General features: G+C 47.4%; 1 protein-coding gene across 5 annotated transcripts in view; it reads right to left on the bottom strand.

The window, feature by feature from the left end:
- LOC140724432 (NACHT, LRR and PYD domains-containing protein 3-like) overlaps positions 1-13,728 on the bottom strand; it is a 41,452-nt gene extending 27,724 nt beyond the window's left edge. For 3 of the 5 annotated variants that reach the window (XM_073038879.1, XM_073038878.1, XM_073038880.1), the window contains exon 1: positions 13,582-13,728. The gene's annotated coding sequence lies outside the window, so the exon portion shown is untranslated. Of the gene's footprint in view, positions 1-1,585; positions 1,718-13,581 lie in introns of those variants that run through there. The other 2 variants (XM_073038881.1, XM_073038882.1) reach the window with 2 other exon arrangements.
- Positions 13,729-19,032: the final 5,304 nt, after the last annotated feature.

The following is a 19,032-nucleotide window of genomic DNA, read 5'->3' as shown; positions in this document are numbered from 1 at the left end:
CAGCAATGGGAACAGTCTGGGCAGAGGTTGAACAAGATGGTTGATATATATCATTGAGGTGGTGGGATACAGACTGGACAAAGGTTGAACAAGATGTTTCATATATATAATTGAGGTGATGAGATACAGGCTGGACAGAGATTGGATAAGATGGTTGATATATATCACTGAGTTGGTGGGACAGAGGCTGGACAGAGGTTGAACCAGATCGGCAGGGGATGAGCAGATGGAGCCAGATGGGAGAATGGGATGAAGGGCGATCTCTGATGTTCCTCCCGCAATACACAGACCCTGAAATAATAGTACGCACGAGTAGATAACAGATTCCCATATAACAAAACCAGAACAAACAATAAGAATTTTGGTATATGTCATTTTCTACTCGACACACTATCAATTCACCGCACAAAGTATCCCATCCCGATACTTCACATCTTCATATAGCTACTGCTCTTCCTTTAATTGAATAAAATAGCAGAGAACTGTGGACACAACTGAGTACATCATAGAAACCAACCTCCCCTCCATAGACTCTGTCTACACTTCCCACTGCCTCAGTAAAACAGCCAACATAATGAAAGATCCCCACAACCCTGAACATTCTCACTTCTAATTCTCCATAGGGCCGAAGATAAAATAAAACAGAAACATGCCACCGGGCTCAAGGACGGTGTCCATTCTGCTGTTAGAAGCGAACAGCATGATGAGTGGACTCCTGACCTCACAGTCTAAATCGATGTGACCTTGCACCACATATCTACCTGCACTGCACTTTCTCTGTAACCAGAATGATTTGTTTTACCTCAATGTACTGCTGCAATGTGTTGATTTGTGTGGAGAATACCGGAGACACGATTTTCACTCAACCTCTGTACATGGAAAACAAAATAAAGATTCCCCGTTCCAATTGCATGGAAATATTAGACAGCCTGGGTTGCTCCTTTGAAAATTCTGGCGCGAGAAATTCAGAGAAACCCAGATAAATGAACAAGACTGTAACTCTCGTATGAATAGGGCCAGATATCGGGAAATACTGTCAGCATTTCGGTGAGTCGTAGCAATGGAAAGAAGATGGAAATAACCTTCCCAGTCCCCCGAGAGGACATGAGAGATCTGGATCTCACTGTCCTGTCTGACCGGGGAAAGATGAAACTACTCATACACGTGGAGGAGTCTCCGAGGGTGCGATTACTCTGTTTAACCCTCCAGTATGCAAGAACACAACGGGCCGAACGGCCGCTTCCAGTGTGCTGGAAATATGTAAAACAATTATCGACCCCAGGCGTCAATCCAGGTGAAGTTCGGATCCGATACCGGGCCGGGTGATGGAGGTAAAGTTCACCAGGTACATCTTAATGGATGGGTTCAGTCTCGGCATCACCACCTCCTCCCGCTCCTGGGACCAGAACACCAGGGGCTGAGCGGCGGCTCATCTCAGTCGTTTCGGTGTGAAGGTCCCATAACCCGGACCGACCACGACAGGTTGTGTCCAGGAAGCGGGACGGGGCCGCCAGTTCGAGGAAGTTAATGGGACTCTCTGCCCAACATCAGGTTTCCCTCCCCCGGGATCGGCCTCAATACTCACCGATGGGAACTTGATCAAATTGTCCTGCAGACAGCGATCGGTCCACCGGCTCCCCGCCGACGATCCGCTTCAACAGAGAACGGAACGAAAATCCCCGCCCACTGTGAGAGCGGGGGCGGGGCCTCGAAAGCGAAAAGCACAGATGCTGCTGATCTGCGTTTGAAATGGGAACGAGAAGTGGATCAGGCGATGGGTGGAGGGTCTCCCGTCCGAACCGCTGACTCCGCTCCACGCCCATCTCACACTGCCCGACCTACCTGCCGCATTTTACACATTATTTCATATTTACACCAGCTACATTGTTATTCTTTCCCTCTGTATCTTCCCCGTCCCCATCTCTCCACCTCCCGGTTCTCAGAGTTACGGGTTCAATTCCCATCCCGGTCCAATCCACAATTCCCACCCGAAGAGGAAATGTGCAGGATTCATTGAAACGACTTCCATGTTTCTAAACACTAATTTCTATTCACATTCCTCCTGAGCCTCACTGGACAGGAACACTGAAACATCAATTAAGAAACAGCAGGAGGAGGCCATTCAGCCCCTCAAACCATCAACGAGATGGCGGCTGCTTTCCCATTTCAGCCACATGTTTCTCGATGATCCTCATTTCCTCGATCCCTTCGATCTCCACACATCGCTGGCCTCTGATTTATGTGAAGACCATCCCTGAGACTTCATCGTCCTTCAGGAATCAGTCTGGCCAATCTCTATAACAAATACTCTCTAACCTCTTCGATAATCCTCCATGGAATTAAATATCTTCTGCAGCCCGTGTTACCCCAACCACTCATCCCCCACCCCTGTCACTATTTCCATCGTCCCACCTTCCCCCTCACCTGGATCCACCTCTCACTCCCCAGCTCTTGCCCATGCCCACCCTTCACCTCTTTCCTCTGACTATTTCCCGTCCACTCTCAGTCCAGAGGGAGGGTCTCGGCCCGAAATGCTGACGGTCCATTTCCCTCCACAGATGCTGCCCGACCCACTGAGATCCTCCGGCAGTTTGTTCTTTGGTCTGTCTAACCCGTGTTAGTATGGGGAGCAGGATTTTACACCATATTCCAGGTACAATCTCAACAAAGCCCAAATAATTACTTCAAACATGAGAAAGCCTGCAGATGCTGGAAATCCAAAGCAACAGACACAAAATGCTGGGGGAATTCAGCAGAACAGGCAGTATCTTTGGACAAGAGTAAACAGTCGACATTTTGGACCACCAGCCTTTTTTCATTCCCGAGGAGGCGGGGAAGTGATCTGAATAAAAAGATCGGGGAAGAGACAGAGGCGAGCTGGGAGGTGATAGGTGAAGTCAAGTGCTGGGCAGGTCAAGGGCTGGAGAATATAGAATTGGAGCATTGTCAATAGGAGAAAGGGAAGGAGGGGACCCACGGGGAAGAGACAGAGGCAAGCTGGGAGGTGAAGTCAAGTGTTGGGTGGGTCAAGGGCTGGAAAATAAAGAATTGGAGCATTGTCAATAGGAGAAAGGGAAGGAGGGGACCCGGGGGAAGGAAAGAGCTGGTGAGCGGAAATGAAAGTTCAGAGTGGGGAATAGAGAAGTGGGTGGGGGGCGGAATTTGTTTACTGGAAGGAGAATTCAATATTCATATAATCAGGTTGGAGGGTACCCAGATGGAATATATCCTGCTCCTCCACCCTCTGGGTGGTCTCATTCTGGCACAAGAGAAGGCCATCGGTCGAGTCCTCTGAATGGGAATCCGAATTAAAATGTCTGACCACTGCGGAGTCCCCCTTGTGGCAGATGATACAGAGATGCACGACAAAACGGTCTCCCAATTTATGGCGGGTCTCACCAATGTAAAGGAGGCCGCATTGGGAGCACCGGACACAATAGATGACCCCAGCAGGTACGCAGGTGAAGTGTTGGCTCTCCTGGAAGGACAGTTTTGTGTCTGAATGGAGGTAAGGGAGGAAGTGTACGGGTAGGAGTAGCGCTTAGTCCGCTTGCAGGGCTAAGTGGCTGGAGGGAGATTAGTGATGAGGGATGAATGAACAAGGGAATTGTGGAGGGAGTGATCCCTGTTGAAAGAACAGAGTGGGGTGGTGTTTAGTTGTAAGATCTCCTTGGAGATGGTGGAAGTTGCAGGGGCTGAAGGCGTGGTAGACAAGGACAAGAGGAACTCCATCACTAGGAGGGCGGTGGGAAGGGGTGAGCACGGACGTACTAGAAATGGAGGTGATGCGGGTGAGGACAGCATCCATAATGGGATCAAGTTCAGCAGATGCAAGAAAACTGAGAAGAGTGAAGAGTATCTTAAAGATGATAGGTTGGGAAGAGGTATGGTCGAGATTATCATGAGAATCAGGAGGTTTATAATAGAAGTAGATTCACAATCTGTCTCCAGAGATAGAGACAGAGAGGTCAAGAAAAGGGGAGCGAGGTGTGGGAAATGGACCGGGTAAATTTGAGTACAGGGTGAAAGTTGGAGGCAAAGTTAATGAAGTCAACGAGCTCAGCATGCGTGCAGAAGGCAACGCCAATGCAGTCGTTGATGTAGCGAAGGAAAAGAGGGGGACGGATACCCGTATAGACTTGGAACATGGACTGTTCCACAAAGCCAACAAAAAGGGTGGCATAACTGGGACCCATGCGGGTGCCCATGGCTACACCCTTGGTTTGGATGAAGTGGGAGGAGCCAAAGGAGAAATTATTGAGAATAAGACCTAGTTCCATTAGACAGAGGAGAGTGGTGGTAGAGGGGAATTGGTTAGGTCTGGAATCCAAAAAGAAGCGGAGAGCTTTGAGACCGTCCGGGTGAGGGATGGAGGTATATAGGGACTGGACGTCCATGGTGAAAATAAGGCGATGGGGGCCAGAGAACTTAAAATCATTGAAAAAATTCAAAGCGTGAGAAGTGTCACGAACATAGGTGGGAAGAGATTGAACAAGGGGGGATAAGACAGTGTCAAGGTACGCAGAAATGAGTTCCGTGGGGCAGGAGCAAGCTGAGACAATAGGTCTACCTGGACAGGCAGGTTTGTGGATCTTGGGTAGGAGGTAGAAACGGGAAGTGCGGGGCATATAAGGTTGGTGGCAGTAGATGGGATATCCCCAGAGCTGATATTTTGGTAATGGTGTGGGAGACTGTGGCCTTGTGCTCCTTAGTGGGGCCATGACCGAGGGGTAAATAAGAGGAGGTATCAGCGAGTTACCGCTGTGCCTCGGCCAGGTAGAGGTCAATACACCAGACTACAACAGCGCCCCGCTTATCAGCGGGTTTTAGAGTGAGGTTGGGATTGGTGAGGAGGGAGTGGAGAGCAGAGTGTTCGGAATGAGTGAGGTTGAAATTGGAACAAGGTGTAGTGAAGTGGTGAAGTCGAGACGGTTGATGTTCCGTCAGCAGTTAGCAATAAAGAGATCCATTGCAGGCAGAAGACCAGAGTGGGGTGTCTATGAAGAGGAGGGGGGTTGAAGACGGGAGAAAGGGGCATCGGTGGGGGTGGGAGAGACCTTGACAAAATGTGAGCTTGGAGACAGAGCCGGCGGAAGAAGTGGTCAGCGTCATGGCGTACGCGGAACTTGTGGGTGGGTGGGTGAAGGGGAACAAAGGTGAGGCCCTTACTGAGGACAGCTCGTTCTGCCTCAGAGAGTGGAATGTCAGAGGGGATAGCAAAGACCCGGCACGGATGAGAGCCGGGATCAAAGGGGGGGAGGGAGGCTGGTTGAGTCATTGGAGAGGGAAGGGTTGGGGTGAGAGGAAGATGGAGCCTCTGAGGTTCCAGCGGTTAACGGTGGGATCTGAGGGAGAGGTGATTGTAGAGTGCTGGTGGTGGAAGGGGAGATGGGAGTCACAATCGAAGCATGTGTGGAGTCGCAGTTGGAGGCTGCTCCCACCCCCAACGACGACCCCCTTCTCCTGCTTAAATTTGCAGCGTCTGCCGATTTCCTCGTGCTTCTGTTATCATTACACCTTTCCAGGATCTGTTTCCCTAACTGCTCCTCCATATACCTGTTACTATTGGGCGGCCTATAAAAACACCCAGTAAAGTTATTGACCCCTTGCTTTTCCTAACTTCCATCCACAGAGACTCCGTAGATAACCCCTCCATGGCGTCCACTTTTTCTGCAGCCGTGACACTATCTCTGATCAACAGTGCCACGTCCCCACCTCTTTTGCCTCCCTCCCTGTCCTTTCTGAAACTTCTAAAGCCTGGCACTTGAAGTAACCGTTCCTGTGCCTGAGCCAGCCAAGTCTCTGTAATGGCCACAACATCATATCTCCAGGTACTGATCCACGCTCTAAGCTCATCCGCTTTGTTCACAACACTCCTTGCATTAAAATAGACACATCACAAAGCGTCGGTCTTAGCGCGTCCCTTCTCTATCACCTGCCTATCCTCTCTCTCGCACAATCTACAAGCTTTCTCTATTTGTGAGCCAACCTCCTCTTCCCCAGTCTCTTCAGTTACGTTCCCACCCCCAGCAATTCTAGTTTACACTCTCCCCAGTAGCCTTTGCAAACCTCCCCGCCAGGATATTGGTCCCCCTGGGATTCAAGTGCCGCCCATCCTTTTTGTACAGGTCACACCTGCCCCAAAAGAGGTCCAAATGATCCAGAAATTTGAATCCCTGCCCCCTGTTTCAATGCCTCAGCCACACATTTATCCTTCACCTCTTTCTATTCCTATTCTCAATGTCGCGTGGCACAGACAGTAATCCCGAGATTATACCTTTGGTGTCCTTCTTCTCAATTTGCTTCCAAACTCCCTATAGTCATTTTTCAGGTCATCTTCCCTTTTCCTACCTATGTCATTGGTGCCAATATGTACCACGACCTCTAGCTGTCCTCCCTCCCACGGCAGGATATCTTGGATGCGATCTGAAACATCCCGGACCCTGGCACCTGGGAGGCAAACTACCATCCGAGTTTCCTTCCTGCATCCACCGAATCACCTGTCTGACCTCTACTATAGAGTCTCCTATCACTACTGCCTGAGTATAGGCGACGTTTCGGGCCGAGACCCGTCTTCTGGACTGGAAGTAAGACATTAAAAGTCAGCGTTAGAAATGGTGGAGGAGAGGAAGAGGTAAATGGAATCAATCAGGTGAAATCAGGAGGGGGGGAGTGGTGAAGCAAAGAACTGGAGGTCGGTTTGTTAAAGGACTGGAGAAGGGAGAATCTGATAGGATTCTGACAGAAGGCCTTGGAAGAAAGGGAAGGAGAAGAGTCACCAGAGTGAGGTGCAGGTTTGGAGATATAGTGAGAGAGCGCCTTCTCGAACTTCCGATAATTATACCCCTCCACCATTTTCCTTTACCATCCCGACTCCCATTTCCTTCTCTCACCTTCCCATCGTCTTCCTCTGATGTTCGACCCCCCCTTCCCACTCTTCAGTGAAACTGAGAAAAGAGGCATTTCCACGTCCAAAACGGTTTCTTATTGTCAATCTTGTGACATCCGTTCATACGATTTCGCAATATCAGGCACGGCCGCAGCTGTACAGTTTGACAGAGAAGCAGGGATCCGTTACATCAAACTGAAATGAGGAAAGTCAACACCTTACACTAAAACTGAACTTCCACTCAACCTTTGCATTTGCACTTCGCTATAGATGCATCTGATATGGAGAATAGGTTCCCACTACCGAAAACATGTATGTCTCTAATAACGTTTGAATGAAATAACTCCCACTCCTCCGCTTGAAGGAGGCTATGGCAGATTATCCGCTGATAATCTGAAATGCCCCACGTTCGGTAACTGACTGGTGAACCCCCTGGGCATAGGCTCCTCTGAAATTACATACATTTCTTACGGGGAGCAGGAACAGCATGATACTCTAATCAGGCCAATGCTATATACAATTGCATCATGACCTTTCTCATCAGTGAAGGGATGTATTCGGAACGTATTGAACACCACGTTACCAATCTGCTTGTATACCTTCACTGATGTTTGAACTTCCATCACCTTGTTTTTCTCTACATCAACTCTCTCGAGAACCCCGGCACTCATTGCGAATATCTCAGCCCTACTCACCCATACATGGTAATCAGCCCGTACCTTAATATTGATCCCTGTCTGCCCTTCAACATCCATTTGACAAATTGATCAGTTTCATCCCAGAACTGATAACCTGCTACTGCGACGTCAATCTAGACACAGTGAAATGCTTTTCTTGCGTGCCATTCAGTTCAGACATTTCAATACATAGGTATATCAAGGTGCTGCATCAGGAAAAAATAAAACAATGTTGTGTTGTATTTATAGGGCAAGTGCAGTTCAGATTGTGAAATAAGTAAATCTGACTATCTACCTCAAGGACACAACGAAATTCCCCAATATTCATTGCTGCTGGTTTCCCCACACAAGTTGATCCAAAGGGAAGTAGCCAATCAACAAATCAATAAGATCCAAATTTGTTCACGTCGCGGACCAGCCCCCAATTTTGTTACGATTTCGTAACGTACCAGCAGCAAGAGATTATACACTGTCGGGTTTTAATGTTAAAACCATTATCTTAGTTAGTATCTACTTATAAAATAGCAACTTAAACAAGATAAGCAAAAGTTAACAATGTTATTTATATGTGTGTGTGTGTGTGTGTGTGTGTGTGTGGCTTCAACACTCACGGTACAACCCTGCGTCTCTCCTAACACCTGTGACAGCGCTCCGTGTAGATGTGCTCAACGGTTTGAACAGCATTACCCTGAGGGAATTAGCCGTATCTCCTAACCTTTTGTGTGATTTTACATTCAAGGCCATTTGCATTTTCATATCCTAATGCTACCAATAAATCCACTCTTCAGAAAACCTCCTGTAAACACTGAGAGTCACCGTCTGACAAAGATTAACACAGCGGCCATTTGGTAACTTTGAAACTAAAACTGTGGTGACTATCTTTATCTTTCCACATTCTGCATTAAATAAATCCTCTGGTAGTTCCAGGTAACAAACTCTGATTTCAGAAATAACTCCGTGAGGCGAAAGACTTCACAATGAAGGCAACGGTAGAAGAGAGATTGTCGATATTTATCATCGAGGTGGTGGGATGCAGGCTGGACAGATATTGAACAAGATGGGCAGGGATTAAACAGATGGAACGGGTGGGAGAAGGGATCAAGGACGACCTCTGATGTCCCTCCAGCAATACACAGATACAGAATTAACAGTACATACTGCTATGTACTGAAATGACAAAGATAGAGCAACAGGAACTTTGGCATTTACCCTTCTTCCCGAACCAACTATTATCAACACACGGTGGGTATCCCCAGGTTCGGAGTGAAGATCTCACAACCCGGACCGACCCCGGCAGATTTTGTCCAGGAAGCGGGGTGAGACCGGGAGTCGGGGAAGTTAACGGGACTCACTGCCCAGCATCGGCCGGGACCGGACTCAGTACTCACCGCATGGATCTTCTCAGTCCCGCTCCGCAGAGAATGATCCGACCCCCCCCAACCCCTTGCTCCCCGCCCGAGGGGGCGAGGACCCTCTCCCGATCTGGATCTCGTAGACAATCCGCCGCTCCGGACCCGCTTCAACACAAAGAAAAAAATCACTGACCAGCCCGGGAATGTGAGCATGTGCAGTGTGCTTATTGCGTCATCAGAGTGTGGGCGGGGCCTCGGAGACAAACCCGCAGATGCTGCCGATTCAAGTCACTTTTATTCTCATTTCGACCTTAACTGCTGGTACAGTACACAGTAAAAATGAGACAACGTGTTTTTTTTTCAGGACCATGGTGTTACATGACACAGTACAAAAACTGGACTGAACCACATAAACAATAACACAGATGCATTGTCTGAGCCATTTAAACCACCTGTTCCCACCCACCTGCACAGTAGCCATATTCCCCCATCCATATTTTCAAATGTGAAATCGTGCTCGCATGTACCACTCCTGTTGGCAGCTCGTTCCACATTCTCTCAACCCTCTGATTGAAGACTTATCTACTCATGTCCCACTAAAACTTTTCATCTTTCACCCACAATGCATGATCTCTGGTTGTCGTTCCACCCGACTTCAGTGGAAAAGACCTGCTTGCACTTAGCTATCTATACCCATCTTCTCTCCTCTCAATTTTTAGCATTTCAAGGATTAAAGTCCAAAACTATTCAACCTTTCCTTATCATTCAGGGCCTCCAGAAACCTCCTTGAAGTTTTTCCCAGTACACTTTCAAACTTACACCTTTCCTGTGGGTAGGTGACCAAAACTACACACAATACTCTAAATTCGGAGTCACCGATGTCATATACAACTTCAAAATAACATCCCATCTCCTGTAGTCAATAATTTAATTGATGAAGGTCACTATGCCAAAAGCATTTATTAACCACCCTATCTACCTGTGGTGCTGCTTTCAATGAATTATGGACCTCTATTCCCAGATCCTTTTGTTCCACCGCAACGTTAGTGCTCTACTGTTTACTCTGTAAGACCTACCATAGCACAACACTTCACACTTGCCTGCATTAAATTCCATCTGCCATTTTCAGCACAGTATTTCCAGCTGTTCCAGATCCCTGTAACCTATGATAGATAATTTGCCTCTCTGTCAACTACACCCCTAATCCTGGTGTCACATGTAAATGTGCTTATCAAGTTAAAAACATTACCATCCCAATCATTGATATAGATGACAAACAGCAACGGACCCAACGATTAATGGAGATAATCATCTACCATCACAGTCCACCTTCTAATGGAGACAATCATCTACCATCACAGTCCACCTTCTCCCAAAATGCTATTGTCTACTCCAATTTACTTCCTTACGTTGAACGTGATGCAAATGAATTTTCTTGACCAACCTCCCACGCAGGATTGTTAAATGCTTACAAAAGACCATGTAAACAATATTCGCTTCATTGTCTTTATCTACTTTACCGGTAACATTCCCCATAACCTCATCAAAAAAAAATTGTGTGTGTTGCCAGGAGTAAACAAAGTCATGCTGACTGTTCCAAGTCAGTCTTGTCTTTTCAAATACTTACATATGCAGTGCTTCTAATAGTGATGTCAGAAGCACTGGTCTATAGTTTGCTGGTTTATTTTTTTAAGCCTTTCTTCAACAGCAGGTCTATATAACCCATGTCATTATGGGGAGCGGGATTTTACACCATATTCCAGGTACAATCTCAACTAAGCACAAGTAATTGTTAATGTCATTTCACTCTTACACCCAATGACTACAATGTACATTTCACCTCCCTCTCTACCCACTGCACTTAAACTCTCCATTTTAACACACTCAGGATTTCAGTTTCTCCTACAGAAGTGGGTGATCTCCCATTTCCCACACTGGGCTCCAGTGACCTGTTGTTCCCACTCACTCCTTTTGCCTCCATTACCCCAAAACTTCTCAACAAAAGACACAGAACAGTACAGCACAGTGCTCAGTCTATTCAATTAATGAAATGGCCAACTAAACTAATCCCATCTGCCAGAGCAATGTCCATATCCTTCCATTTTCCTCACATTCATGTGCTGATCTAAATATCTCTTAAAAGTCCCAATGTATCTGCCACTACCATCACCCCAGGCAGCACAGACTGGATGGAGGTTGAAGAAGATTGTTGATATACATCATTGAGATGATGGGATACAGACTGGACAGAGGTTGAACAAGATGGTTGATATATATCATTGAAGTGGTGGGATACAGACTGGACAGAGGTTGAACAAGATGGTTGATATATATCATTGAGGTGGTGGGATACAGACTGGACAGAGGTTGAACAAGTTGGTTGATATATATCATTGAGGTGGTGGGATACAGGCTGGACAGAGTTTGAAAAAGATGTTGATATATATCATTGAGGTGGTGGGATACAGACTGGACAGAGGTTGAACAAGATGGTTGATATATATCATTGAGGTGGTGGGATACAGGCTGGACAGAGGTTGAAGAAGATGTATATATATATCATTGAGGTGGTGGGATACAGGCTGGACAGAGGTTGAACAAGATGGGCGGGGAATGAGCAGATGGGATCAGCTGGGAGAAGGGATCAAGGATGATCACTGATGGTCCTCAGGAGAAGGGGTTGGTCAACAGCCCGCCCCTACATTTCTAATGAGCAGCACTGTTTACTGTTCTTGTGTTAAAATGCTTTTGTGGGATTATGATGGGATGTTCCAGTTCATTTATTGTTACCTTTTAGCTTGGATTATAGTTACTTGCTTGTGTATTTCTGGGTCACACTAACTGTAACCAGGGTGTGTGATGGTCGCCTCCCGTCTGTATGAGACTGGTTGGGTTCACTCTCGGGGTCGTGCTGGCCGGTCTATTTTGTGTTTATCACGATAAAACTGTTATTGAGTTTAATGAGCTGCCTCATCTGTCATTATGGACCAAATGCTCACCACAATACTACTGTATAAAAGATCTGAAAATAACAAAGCTAGAACAAACCATAAGAACTTTGGAATATACGCTTTGCCCATCACCAAATTTTATCAATGCATCATAAAAAGTCTCCCATCTGGATACTCCACGCATTGGTCCGGCGACTGCTTTGCCCATGGCTGCAAGGAACTGCAGAGTTACGGACACAGATCAGCTCATCACAGAAACCAGTCTCCCCTACGTGAACTCCTCCTGACTTCCCGCTCCCTCGGTAAAATCAAAGATCCCCAGAACCTGGGACATTCTCCTTTCTCCAATTACGGAGAAGATACATATCACCAGGCTTAAAAGCGGCTTATCTGAAGTGAAAAAAGTTTTTGAGACGTTCCAGGAAGCGAGGCGAAGTCGACAGTTCGGGGAGTTAACGGGACTCACCGGCCAATATCAGATCTACCGAACAAGAGAAATCATGCTGGTGCTGCAAATCCACGTCAGCACAAAACGGTGACTGGACTCCGCCGGCCAAAAATCACTGCATTCCGCCGACTGTGAACACGAGCAATGCGATTACTGCACGCGGAGGGTGATTACTGCGTCAGAGCGGAGGGTCACCCCAGGGAGCAAATTCCAGTGACCGACCCAGCAGACTCGGTGAGGAACATCATACACGCCCCTCATATCTCCATTAACCTACCACCTCTCACCTCAAATGGATGGCCTCTTATCTTAGAAATTTCAACCCTGGGAAAAATATATCGTCTATCCACTCTATCCCTCTCATAATCGTATAAACGTCCATCCAGTCTCACCCCAGCTTGCGCCGCTCTAGAGAAATCAATATAAGTTTGCCCAGCCTCTCGTTATAGCTCATGCCCTCTAATCCAGGCAGTGTCCTGGTAAACCTCTCCTGCGCCCGCTCCAAAGCCCCGACATCCTTCCGAGAATGGGGGCGACCAGAACTGTATGAAACACTATCGATGTGGTCTAACTAGTTTTACAAAACTGCAGCACAACTTACCGACTTTTGAACTCAATGTCTCGACTAATAAAGACAACCATGCCATTTGCCTTCTTAACCACCCGGTCAATCTGTGCAGTCTCTTTCAGGGAGCGATGAACTTGGAGTCTAAAATCCCTCTGATCATCGACACTGTTCAGGGTTTTGCATTTAACAGTGTACTGTCTCATACATTCGACCTACCGAGCTGCCAAGATGATCATCACTAATCAAATCTCACTGAGATTTCTCAGGTCCTGTTGAATTTATTGCCAAGTGCACAAGTACGGGAAGGTACAGGTACAGAGAAACACTGACTTGTGGCAACATCACAGGCAAGTACATTCAGATAACACACGGAACACAAATTATACATTTCTCTGTCAGTAACAATATGGAAATATGTTTTACTTCATCCTGCTAATAGGACCAGAACAACAGGGGCTGAGCGGCGGCTCATCTCAGACGGTTCGGTGTGAAGGTCTCACAACCCGGACCGACCCCGGCAGATTCTGTGAAGGAAGCGAGGCGAGGCCGCCAGTTCGGGAAAGTTCATCCCCTCCCCCTTCAGGTTTCACCGATCACCTTGTGTTTCTCTCTCCCTTCCCCACCCCCACCTTTTATTCTCCAGTTCTCTTGTTTGAATTCGGGACCTCCCCGCTCCGGACCTGCTTCAATACTCACCGAAAGGAAACTGTTGTCGTCGCCCCGCAGAGAATAATCCGTCCCTGGCTCCCCGCCCCAGGGGGCGAGGGTGAGGACCCCCTCCCGATCCCGATCTCGATCCCACGGCCGACCTGCTTCAACAAAGAACGAAAAACAACACCGCCCTTCCCGTACTGAGCATGCGCGATGTCGTCAGCGCGTCAACAGATAAGTGGGCGGGGCCTCGGAAACGCAGCTGCAGATCCACAAATCTGCCTGTTCAGGTAGACTCATTGTCTCAGATTGCTCCTGCCCCACCGAACTCATTTCTGCATACCTTGATACTGTTTTATCCCCCCTTGTTCAATCGCTTGCCACCCATGTTCGTGACACTTCTCACGCTTTGAACTTTTTCAATGATTTTAAGTTCCCTCGCCCCCACCGCCTTATTTTCTCCATGGACGTCCAGTCCCTCTATACCTCCATCCCCCACCTGACGGTCTCAAAGCTCTCCGCTTCTTTTTGGATTCCAGACCTAACCAATTCCCCTCTACCACAACTCTCCTCCGTCCAGCGGAATTAGTTCTTACTCTCAATCATTTTTCCTTTGGCTCCTTCCACTTCATCCAAACCAAGGGTGTAGCCATGGGCACCCGTATGGGTACCAGTTATGCCTGCCTTTTTGTTGGCTTTGTGGAACAGTCCATGTTCCAAGTCTATACGGGTATCCGTCCCCCTCTTTTCCTTCGCTACATCGACGACTGCATTGGCGCTGCCTCCTGCACGCATGCTGAGCTCGTTGACTTCATTAACTTTGCCTCCAACTTTCACCCTGTCCTCAAATTTATCTGGTCCATTTCCGACTCCTCCCTCCCCTTTCTTGATCTTTCTGTCTCCATCTCTGGAGACGGCCTATCTACTGATATCTACTACAAGCCTACAGACTCTCACAGCTACCTGGACTATTCCTCTTCCCACCCTGTCTCTTGCAAAAATGCTATCCCCTTCTCGAATTTCCTCCGTCTCCGCCGCATCTGCTCTCAGGATGAGGCTTTTCATTCCAGGACGAAGGAGATGTCTTCTTTTTTTAAACAAAGGGGCTCTGACGGTGGTGTCTGAAAAGAGGATGCTGTCCAAGTTGCATGCCATCTTGGACAATGTCTCCCATCCACTCCATAATGTATTGGTTAGGCACAGGAGTACATTCAGCCAGAGACTCATTCCACCGAGATGTAACACTGAGCGTCAGAGGAAGTCATTCCTGCCTGTGGCCATCAAACATTACAACTCCTCCCTCGGAGTGTCAGACACCCTGAGACATTAGGCTGGTCCTGGACTTATTTCCACTTGGCATGATTAATTTATTATTATTTAATTATTTATGGTTTTATATTGCTTATATTTCTTCACTATTCTTGGTGGTGCGTCTGTAACGAAGCCCAGTTTCCCTCGGGATCAATAAAGTATGTCTGTCTGTCTGTCATCACCTCTGCTCTGAAACGCATCTCTCCCATTTCCCGCAATCTGCCCTCACCCCATCTGCCCACCACCCCACTCGGGATAGGGTTCCCCTTGTCCTCACCTACCACCCCACCAGCCTCCGGGTCCAACGTATAATTCTCCGTAGCTTCCGCCACCTCCGACGGGATCCCACTACCAAGCACATCTTTCCCTCCACCTTCCCTTTCTGCTTTCCGCAGGGATCGCTCCCGATGCGACTCCCTTGTCCCCCCATCCCTCCCCACCGATCTCCCTCCTGGCCCTTATCCTTGTAAGCAGAACAAGTGCTACACCTGCCCTTACACTTCCTCTCTCACCACCATTCAGGGCCCCAGAAAGTCCTTCCAGGTGAGGCGACACTTTACCTGTGAGTCGGCTGGTGTGGAATAATGCGTCCAGTGATCCCGGTGTGGCCTTTGGTGAGACCCGACGCAGACTGGGAGACCATTTCGCTGAACACCTATGCTCTGTCTGCCAAGGAAAGCAGGATCTCCCAGTGGCCACACATTTTAATTCCACGTCCCATTCCCATTCTGATATGTCTATCCATGGCCTCCTGTACTGTCTGGATGAAGCCACACTCAGGTTGGAGGAACAACACCTTATATACCGGCTGGGTAGCCTCCAACCTGATGGCATGAACATTGACTTCTCTAACTTCTGTTAATGCCACTCCTCCCCTTCTTACCCCATCCCTGATATATTTAGTTTTTTTTTCCACCCTCCTTTTTTTCTCTCTTTCTGCCCGTCACTCGGCCTGTCCTCCATCTGCCTCTGGTGCCCCCTCCCTCTTTCTTTCTCCCGAAGCCTCCCGTCCCATGAACCTTTCCCTTCTCCAGCTCTGTATCCCTTTTGCCAATCACCTTTCCAGCTCTTAGCTTCTCCCCACCCCCTCCGGTCTTCTTCTATCATTTCGCATTTTCCCCTCCCCTCGTACTTTCAAATCTCTTACTATCTTTCCTTTCAGTTAGTCCTGAGGAAGGGTCTCGGCCCGAAACGTCGACAGAGCTTCTCCCTATAGATGCTGCCTGGTCTGCTGTGTTCCACCAGCATTTTGTGTGTGCTGCAGATGCTGCGGATCCGCGGTAAAACAGGATCACGTGACGGGTGAAGGGTCTCCCACGTGACCCGGTGACTCTGCTCCTCGCCCCTCACACTCCGCCCGACCTCCCCACCGCATTTCCCATATTATTCCATATTTACACCAGGTACATGTTTAACATTTTCCCTCCGTATATTCCCGTCCCATCCCTCCACCTCCCTGGGTTAGGGGTTACGAGTTTGAATCCCATTCCGGTCCGACTAACATTTTAGATCCAAAATAGAATTGTGCAGGTTTCATGTAAATCAGTCTATGTTTATAAACATTAATTTCTATTCACATTCCCCCGGCCTTACTGGACAGGAACACTTAAACATCAACTGATAAACAGCAGGAGGGGGCCATTCAGCCCCTCTAACTATCAACAAGATGGCGGCTGCCCTCCCATCTCAGCCAGATGTTTTTGCCCGATCCGCATTTCCTCGATCCTTTCGGTCTCCACACATCTGCCAGCCTCTGTTTTATGTGAAGAAGATCACTGAGTCTTCACCGCCCTCTGTGGTGGGGATGTACAGACATTCACCACCCTCGGAGTGGAGACATTTCCCCTCATCTCAGTCCCGGACAGTCCATCCCTGTTTCAGAGACTGGGATCCCTAGTTCAACCAGTAATAATGTTGTGCATTTCAATGAGTTCAGCTCTCAGTCCTCGATTCTCTAAATGAAAGGGTTATCGCATTTGATCTTTCTTCATATGATGACCCCACCACTCCAGGGATCAGTCTGGAGAATCTTCATTGCACTCTCTATAACAAATACTCTCTAACCTCTTTGTTCATCCTCTGTGGAATTAATTTCCATCTTCTGCAGCCCCGTGTTGCCCCAACCACTCACCTCCCACCCCTGTCACTATTTCCACCTTCCCACCTCCCCCTCACCTGGATCCACCTCTCACTCCCCAGTTCTTGCCCCATCCCGACCCCTCACCTCTTTTCTCTGACTTTTCCATATAACCATATAACAATCACAGCACGGAAACAGGCCATTCCGGCCCTCCTAGTCCGTGCCGAACTCTTAATCTCACCTAGTCCAACCTACCCGCACTCAGCCCATAACCCTCCACTCCTTTCCTGTCCATATACCTATCCAATTTTACCTTAAATGACACAACTGAACTGGCCTCTACTACTTCTACAGGAAGCTCATTCCACACAGCTATCACTCTCTGAGTAAAGAAATACCCCCTCGTGTTTCCCTTAAACTTTTGCCCCCTAACTCTCAAATCATGTCCTCTCGTTTGAATCTCCCCTACTCTCAATGAAAACAGCCTATTCACGTCAACTCTATCTATCCCTCTCAACATTTTAAATACCTCGATCAAATCCCCCCTCAACCTTCTACGCACCAATGAATAGAAACCTAACTTGTTCAACCTTTCTCTGTAACTTAAGTGCTGAAACCCAGGTAACATCCTAGTAAATCGTCTCTGCACTCTCTCTAATTTATTGATATCTTTCCTCTGATTCGGTGACCAGAACTGTACACAATATTCCAAATTTGGCCTTACCAATGCCTTGTACAATTTTAACATTACATCCCAACTTCTGTACTCAATGCTCTGATTTATAAAGGCCAGCGTTCCAAAAGCCTTCTTCACCACCCTATCCACATGAGACTCCACCTTCAGGGAACTATGCACTGTTATTCCTAGATCTCTCTGTTCCACTGCATTCCTCAATGCCTTACCATTTACCCTGTATGTTCTATTTGGATTATTCCTGCCAAAATGTAGAACCTCACACTTCTCAGCATTAAACTCCATCTGCCAACGTTCAGCCCATTCTTCTAACCGGCATAAATCTTCCTGCAAGCTTTGAAAACCCACCTCATTATCCACAACACCTCCTACCTTAATATCATCAGCATACTTACTAATCCAATTTACCACCCCATCATCCAGATCAACAACATTGGGCCCAAAACAGATCGCTGAGGCACCCCGCTAGTCACGGGCCTCCATCCCGATAAACAATTATCCACCACTACTCTCTGGCATCTCCCATCTAGACACTGTTGAATCCATTTTATTACTCCAGCATTAATACCTAACGACTGAACCTTCTTAACTAACCTTCCATGTCGAACTTTGTCAAAGACCTTGCTGAAGTCCATATAGACTACATCCACTGCCTTAACCTCGTCAACATTCCTCGTATCTACTTCAAAAAATTCAATAAGGTTTGTCAAACATGACCTTCCACGCACAAATCCATGCTGGCTACTCCTAATCAGATCCTGTCTATCCAGATAATTATAAATACTATCTCTAAGAATACTTTCCATTAATTTACCCACCACTGATGTCAAACTAACAGGTCTATAATTGCCAGGCTTACTTCTAGAACCCTTTTTAAACAATAGAACCACATGAGCAATACGCCAATCCTCCAGCACAATCCCCGTTTCTAATGACATCTGAAAGATCTCCGTCAGAGCTCCTGCTATCTCTACACAAACTTCCCTCAAGGTCCTGGGGAATATCCTGTCAGGACCCGGAGATTTATCCACTTTTAAGTTTCTTAAAAGCGCCAGTACTTCCACCTCTTTAATTGTCATAGGTTCCATAACTTCCTTACTTGTTTCCCACACCTTACACCATTCAATATCCTTCTCCTTAGTGAATACCGAAGAGAAGAAATCGTTCAAAATCTCTCCCATCTCCCTCGGCTCCTCACATAGCTGACCACCCTGATTCTCTAAGGGACCAATTTTATCCCTCACTATCCTCTTGCTTTTAATATAACTGTAGAAGCCTTTCGGATTTACTTCCACCTTATTTGCCAAACCAAACTCGTAACTTCTTTTAGCTTTTCTAATCTCTTCCTTAAGTTTCCTTTTACATTCTTTATATTCCTCGAGCAATTCCTTTACTCCATGCTGCCTATATC

Source organism: Hemitrygon akajei, unplaced genomic scaffold (genome assembly GCF_048418815.1).
Source record: "Hemitrygon akajei unplaced genomic scaffold, sHemAka1.3 Scf000216, whole genome shotgun sequence".
NCBI lineage: Eukaryota > Metazoa > Chordata > Chondrichthyes > Myliobatiformes > Dasyatidae > Hemitrygon > Hemitrygon akajei.
Note: the sequence above shows the minus strand (reverse complement) of the source record. Positions and strands in the feature narration are given on the sequence as shown.